The sequence below is a fragment of the Podarcis raffonei genome, chromosome 1 (assembly GCF_027172205.1).
Source record: "Podarcis raffonei isolate rPodRaf1 chromosome 1, rPodRaf1.pri, whole genome shotgun sequence".
NCBI lineage: Eukaryota > Metazoa > Chordata > Lepidosauria > Squamata > Lacertidae > Podarcis > Podarcis raffonei.
In genome coordinates, this window is record NC_070602.1 from 126,997,624 (window position 1) to 127,005,537 (window position 7,914).

The window sequence follows — 7,914 nt, forward strand, 5'->3', positions numbered from 1 at the left end:
CTTACACGATGGCTCGCTTCCTCTCCCTTTTGTAATCGGGGAAGAGAGCCATTCCTCTGAACCAAGTTAACAGTGTACACATGTCTGTCTTGCCTTTAACCAGTTTGTACCATTCCTGCCTGAAGTGCCTCAGTTAATTCTGGCTTGTATATATAGATATATATATATATTAATCATTCAGTTTTCTTGGATGCAAAACCTCTGGATTTAAAAAGAAATTCTTTTAACTGTAGAACTGGTACCGCAAGCCTGCTAACAAGTTTAGTACTTAAAAGCTGTTGTATGAACCATGAAGAGCTTTATAACTAGAACAAGTATTTTAAAACACTTCAGCTAGTTTTATGGTCTCAGTATCTTTACATAATTTGTATCCTATAAAAATTATATCCTCGCTACTCTTAAGAGATAAGGCCTTCGGGCAAACAGTACTCTTATTTCTTGAGATCTAATTTCCAGGTGATTACATGGAATTTAACTTGGTGTGCACATGAGAAAAATTGAGTTGTTGGTGTACTATGTGTGTGCACCTGTCCCTTGTTAGCTAGATTACTTAATAGGCTGTGCTAGGAGTTAATCCTAATTGCTAAGTAGGGCTTCTTGCTTGCCAGTAGCTGGCGATGTGAAGAGAAGCTACAAGGCCTCCTGTGCCTCTTAATAGCTGTATGCTAGGGAGAATTTTGGCAGAGGTTTTTGCTCTCCTGTCAAAGTACTGCTGCGATAGAAAAGACGCTTGCCAAATGTTCCATTGTACCAAGGGCACCACAGTGCTCTTCAAAGCCATGTGTTGGCCTGGGTACTTGGAAGCCTGCTGCTTCCAGTCACGACGCTGACAAGAGCTTCTCCTTTATAACAGGTCCACAACTTTTTATTCTGCAGTTGGGGCAGGGGCAAAGCCACGCCCAGTTCCTAATTAGGTCATAACGGCACTGAACATAAGTTCGTCTGTGAAATGGGTGAGTTGACTGCTCTTTGAATTAACTTCATATATGCTGTGTGGGTTATACGTAGTTCAGATACGCAAGTCTTTTTAATTACCTTTTCTATGCGAATCAGTACGTTTGTAGTACTAGATTCTGCGCTGTTGCTTTTGCAATTTGGGTCTCTGACGTCATTTGCCTTTTTTGCACTTCGGACCGTTTTCTCCAACCCATAAATAACACACCCACCCCTTTTTGGCTTTTTTATTTGGAATTGCTGCTCTTCGTGAATTGAAAGACACCCGGTAGCACAAGCCTATCCAAGGAGTTCAGTGTGGTTTACTCCCAGATAAGTCTGCAGGTGTGCATAAGGCATAGCTGTCAACCGTCCCTTATTTGGCGGGAAAGTCCCTTATCCCAGTGCCATGTCCCACTGCTGTCCCTTATTGATGATGTCCCTTAAATTTCCCGGGTTTCAAAGGAGGCAGCTCCTCTCCCTCCTTCCCTGCCGGCCAGGGAGGAGGGAGGCTCCAACTGGGTTGCTTGGCTGCATCGCTCACCCAATAAGGAGTCTAAGAATGACTGGGGGGTGGAGCTTGCATGCCTTGTGCCGATCAAATCGGCCGTGTTGCTTGGGGACTCGCCTTTGCTCAGCGCTTCCCAGCGGAGAGGTAACGGTGGTTTTCCTTGCTGCATCCCCTTTGCCGGGTTGCTGCGCTGTGGGATCCACCGCTTGAGGCTTCGTTTGGCTGCTGGTTGTCTAAAATCCCTTATTTTGGCTGCTCGTCCCTTATTTTCAAATCTGTAAGTTGACAGCTATGGCATAAGGTTGCTATCCTACGCAGCACTGGGTAGTGAAGGCCTGGACTAGGTGAGTCCTTACGAGGCCACCTAAAGTGGCCCCCCAGTCCCTATCTTCCTTCCCACTGCAGCACATGGCTGAGAGGAGAGCCTTAAATCTCTGCACCAAGCCCAACGCTGATGGGGAATGAGTGTGATTAGTGCCTGCATCTACATTTGTGTTTCTGCTCTCTGTACGTGGCAATGTGTAAGTGCAGAGCATGTACTTTGGCAACAGCCACTGTTGTTGGTGTGTGGCCCTCAAGAGGGTGGGTCCAACCTTAAAGTGGCCCTCGGCCAAAAAAAAATCCGCCTCTGCTTATACGAGCTACCTAGGGAGTAAGTCCCATGGAACATAACACACTTCTGAGTAGACATGCATAGTGTTGCACTGTGAAAGGAATACGGAAATTCTGCAGCTGAGTATTTTGTTTAAATGAAAACATCACTGAACTTTAAGCCACATCCAAAGTAGCATGTGTCTGCCATCGCTGCAATTTAAGAAAATGCTCCCCTGAAAACATTTGAATTGCTTTTTATACGTCTTACAGATTCAGAAAGCAGTTTGGAGATTATGAACGATAGCTGCCTAAAGACGCAATGGTGGGGGTTTATTCCCCCCTTCCCTTTGAACTGTTAGGTACGGGAAGTAAAAAGTGGTGGGGATTTTTTTGAGGCCAACCAAGAAGGCCTATCATCCACAACTTTGCATAACTAGTTCCTTTGCCCCAAAGAGATACTTCTTGACTTAGGTTTCTCAGAAAGCAACCCCTTTTCCCCTCACCGCTGCATAGCAAACCATTTTTGAAACTTGGGGAGAGGCTTTCAAAAATAAGTCTATGGTGGTTTGAAGCCCTTCTGTTCAAAGGAAGGATGCCTGAGTTCTTAAACATTCCCAGAATAGTTCTTTGGATCCTAGCCTAGGAATCTTTTATTATTATTATTATTATTGATCAAGTTTGAGAATATTGCTTTGCCATTAGATTATATGCCTCAAAAAATGATTTGTTACCTCCACAAAGAGATGCTATGTATATCTAAGTTCTGATCACAAATTCTGCTCTGGTGCCTGTGAACAAATATCAGAAGTACATGGAAACCATTTTCTGATGATGAAATCACTTTAAGCAAAGTGGTGACTTGCTTGCGCACTTGAACCTCAATGTCATTTTATGATGCAAGCATTTCATAAACTTCAGTTCTTAAGATATGGTGTGTGCACTCTGTACTATTGGTACAACAATGCTTTGTCTGCTCGCTGCTGTATATGTTATGAACAACTTGAGAACTGTTAGCCACTAAGCAGCCTAAAAAGTTCATTTTGTAATTCATTTATGTTTAATATGATAGATTCTTACTTAGTTTAGTATTAGATTTTTATATTCCTTTTTAGAAAAAATATATATAGCTAGATCGCAACAGGAATTAGCATCCTCTCTAATAACACTATAAAGTTTTCATTTCCTAGAAACTCATGTACTTTACTAAATTACCATCAATTAACATACCTCTGAATATTTTTGCCAATGAACTGTGCTTGATAAATGGATCTGTACTTTTGAAGCAATGTGGCAAGTGGATTCTTTATTCGTCTTTACAAGTGCCTGGTATTCTGAGACCAGTCTGCGTAATAAGGATTTATGATAATTCAGATTATCTACGGGAAAACCTTCCTTATGAAGCATCTTGTTCATATACTTGATATAGAGTTTTACAGAGCACTTTCACGCATATCTGCTTAGAGGGATGCTCCATTAAGTTTAATAGAACTTAACTCACAAGTGAGTGCCTGTAGGATTTCAGTCTTAGCCCAATTTACCAAAAGTTTAAATTCAAAACGGCAGCACTTTCCATATCCCAAATAATGGAAGTTATATAGGAGCAAATTCTACAGTATTTCAGTAATGTGTGAGGACTATGAAAGCCCACATACCCTGAGTCCCAATCAATAGAACCGACACATTCAGACACACTTTTTAAATAGCGGCTCCCCTTACTGTGCATGACATACTACTAAAACCAAGTAGCATTTTCATGCAGAACGGGGAGGCATTTATAAAGATGGAAAGTCAGAACTACAGCAGTTGTGTGTGAAGGTCCTGGAGCACACCTTATAAAGCTCTCTCAGTTGTAGCCATTATTCGACCAAAATGAGTTGGCTGTTCGTGTATTTAAGCAAGACACAAGGCTTAATTTAAGGATCTCGGCCCAATTCTGTGCATCCCTTTATGTAATACAGGCCAGCGGGTGCCATTACTTGTTGATGTGACACTTGAGGAATTGGCAACCTTATCTAAAAGAATTGCTTGTTTTAGAATCTCACTAAAATGTCACAGTAGGCCTTTGCAACATGTAATGCACCAGCCACATATGGCTGCTTTATTAGGAGCTTGCAAAATTTACTGGTTATGACGCCAGCCTTGTGATAGCAAAAAACCGGGGTGGGAGGAAGTAGTAGCAGGAGCAACAACTGACAAGCCTTGGCATATAGGTCTTTGTTGAGTTTGGACCCGTGTCTTGCTCTTAAACTAACAATGCTGATAAACCTAATGCGATATGTATGAAGAAATAGCTCCACTTCAGTGTGTGGATTCAGAAGTGAAATATATGAGACTACTGTCCAAAACCCTAAAGAGTGAAATCTGATTTAAATTCCCACTTTTCCAGTCAAGCGCATGCCTTAAATTAACTAATTGCATTTGTAAACTATCTGTAGCACTAGACTGAATTGAGCCCAGTGAATGTATTGTGCCACCGTTTGGTAATAGGAAACAGGCACTTCATAAATGCCCTGATGCATTATCAAAGTTGGGTCACCCTGTTTCAACACTTGGTTATGGGCATGGTCACTTCAGTGCACATACAGACCTACCACGCCCCAAATGTGTTGTTCCTCCAGTGGGTTTTCTGTAGATGGAGTCAATCCATACATGTATTTCATGGTATGTGCAAATTTGCCCCGTCCCCCCAACATTGAAAACATTGATGGCTAACATAAATAGGAGGTCTGTGTTTATATCTGAAAGGCACAGGTCTCTCGAGGGAAGCAGTTAAACTTCTGAGTCAGTATTGCACAAAAGATGTGTTCCGTTATCACAGTGAGCTATGGTTTATTGTGAAATGAACAAGCCCAGGCAAGTCTTAGGCTCCTATCGCCCTCCTTTAGTGCAATCACAAGTAGGTGATTGAAAGCTTTCACTTTGTCCAAATCCAACAAACCACAGTTAATCTTAACGATGCTTTGTTTGCAAATAAATCAGCTTCGTAGCACATGGTTTGAAGTTGGCCTGTTTCAAACAAGCCATAGCTTAAGCTCCTCATAGTTTGCTGGGTTCAGATGAGATCGTAAATTGCAGTTTGTAAAAAACGAACACAAAGGCTTCCTCAGCTGCACCAGAAGAGGAAAAGAGCACAGAAGCCCACGGCTAATTATTTCTATACTGTCTTTCAATCAATAATAAAACAGTTAAAGTGCCAATACAAAAAGAAAAGCGTAAAACAAGACTAAAATTGTATCTTAAAAGTTCTGAAAGGAAGAAGGCCTTTGCTTGTTGCCAAATGGACAATTAAGTAGGTGAACCTCTGAGGAGATCATCCCATAAACAGGGGAACCTCACTGAGATTGCCCACCTCAGATGGCATGGGCATCTACACGATTGTTGCCAAATACTGCGTTAAAATCTTATATTTAACCTTTCATGTTCTTCACAGACTTTGTTAACAGCTGTGTTCTGGGGGGAAAGGGGTGTATTTTTAAAACCCTCTTATTGCAAATAGTTCCTAAAGTTTAAATGCATTTGTGTTGGATTCTTCTTCATCTGTTTGCTTCCAACATTTCTTTAAAATACTAAGCTTATTTATTCTCTTCATTTGTCTCCTTTCTCTATAAAACAATCCCTTTCAGTGTTTCAAAGACATCTAAGCATCTTTTAAAAAGTAGATACTTACTAAAGATGCGTGTGTTCATTCTTATATCTGAAATAATTAAAAGAAATGAATGGAACAACAACAACGAAAACACTTTTGCCAAACTATGGTATCATTCCATTTTATTAACTTGATCATTTTCAATACAAGAATGAATTAAAGATGTATGGTTATTTAGTGGAGTATCCAGGAAAGAGTTGTGGAAGAGATGATCTTGAAACATTTTGATGATAATTTCAGTTTTAAAAAGCTGACGTGATTCCTTTCAAAATTATTTTCCCATACAATTTAAAGACAATCATTGGCTTGGAAGCAGCAATGTTCTTGTGTGACCAATGGTGTCTTCTACTTGTGTAAGAGCCAAGCTCCATTCCACACCTCCAAAATGTAGGATTTGAAACTTGTGGGGATATCAAAGCAGTGTAATTTTTCAAATTTATATTGGGAGTGGGAGATTTGGTATGAATGTTGATGGAATTGGGCATATGCACGATCAGTTTGACTGATGTGCGCATGACTCTGTTGATGAACCTACATGAAATGGTAATGAACACCTTTTGCACTAGTGGAAAACTGCACGTGCGCTTTGACACTGATTTTGGGAGTGAACCGTTCATATGTTCCATAACAGGCTTACTTCTACTGTATACATAAACATTCATTTTTTAAGATGTGCATACATTATACAAAATTTTGTACAATCTATTACGACAAAACATTCATGCTCTCTTCGTACTGTATAGTGATACTTGTCATAAATTATACTGTTTTTATTTGAAAAGTGTCATTCAACTGACCATATGCTGTTGTCTGAATATTATTAACAGTATTTCTACTTTGCTCAAGTGCTTTTGGGTGTCATAATGTACATTTTTTGCCTTCAGTCTTTGCTCAGGTACTTTGTGTTGGAGCATTTGGGTGCTTTTCTTTTTATCATATGTGGTATTTTGTGTCATGAGGAAATAAAATACCGAAACGGAAAGAAGTGTGTTAACAGCATTGTTAAGCTATTTTATTTATAAGTTTCTATAGCACACCATAAACAAAGCATCTAGTTGGTGAACATGGCACATTCATAAAGCAGCATACAAATATTTAATCAGCATTTAGACAGTATTACACAGTAACAGATAATTGAGCCATGCAATAGGATTGCATCTTACGTGTGTAACTTGCACAGTCTCAGCCATACATAGTTGAAGGCCGCTGGTTAAAATATGACAAGTTAAATGCAAGCGAGGCAAGGAGCTTTAAAGCTCTTTCTGTGCTGGGCAAACCTAGAGCAAAAATAGCTTTCAAGCTTTCTGCTTTGCTTGTGGGAGAACAAAGCCCTATTGGTGTGCAGGCTTAGTTCCAGTTCACCCCTGCCAAAAAGGAACTACCGTATTTTTCGCTCTATAAGACACACCAGACCACAAGACGCACCTAGTTTTTGGAGGAGGAAAACAAGAAAAAAAACATTCTGAATCTCAGAAGCCAGAACAGCAAGAGGGATTGCTGCTTTCACTGCGCAGTGAAAGCAGCAATCCCTCTTGCTGTTCTGGCTTCTGGGATAGCTGCACAGCCTGCATTCACTCCATAAGATGCACACACATTTCCCCTTCCTTTTTAGGAGGGAAAAAGTGAGTCTTATAGAGCAAAAAATACGGTAATTCCATTCCAGTTCAATTCACAATTCATTAATGTGGTCCTCCACATTTTTTCACTGCCTTCAGCATGTTACAAGCTGCTCTGCTAAACTATAAAACATCAAGACGACCATGGGTTGGCAAACTAAGGCCCAGATCCGTTCCAATAGCTGCCTAAATTTGGCCTACGGGAGGTCCAGGAATCAGCGTGGATCTGATCGTTTGGGCTGCACCAGCACGCGCGTTCTTTCCCTCGTGGCGCTGGCACCTCCCTCCCTCCCTCCTGGCTTCTCCCCGCCCTGCGGAGGAAGGGGGCTGGGCTTTGATTGGTGCCAGCAAATACAATATGTGCAGTGGGCATAGGGACTCATTCGTTTCCCCCCTTCAAAATATAGTCTGCCCCCCAAAAAAGGTCTGAGGGACAGTGAACCGGCCCCCTGCTGAAAACATTTGAGGATCCCTGAAGAAGATGGAGAAAACATCATTGCACACTTAGGGTGCTATTCACCTAATGAACTTTGTCAGCAGGTGTCCTAGGCAAGGATTTCTGCTTGTGCAGTGAGGCTCACTTCCCCACCTCCCAACTCCTGTGCGCCCTTTAA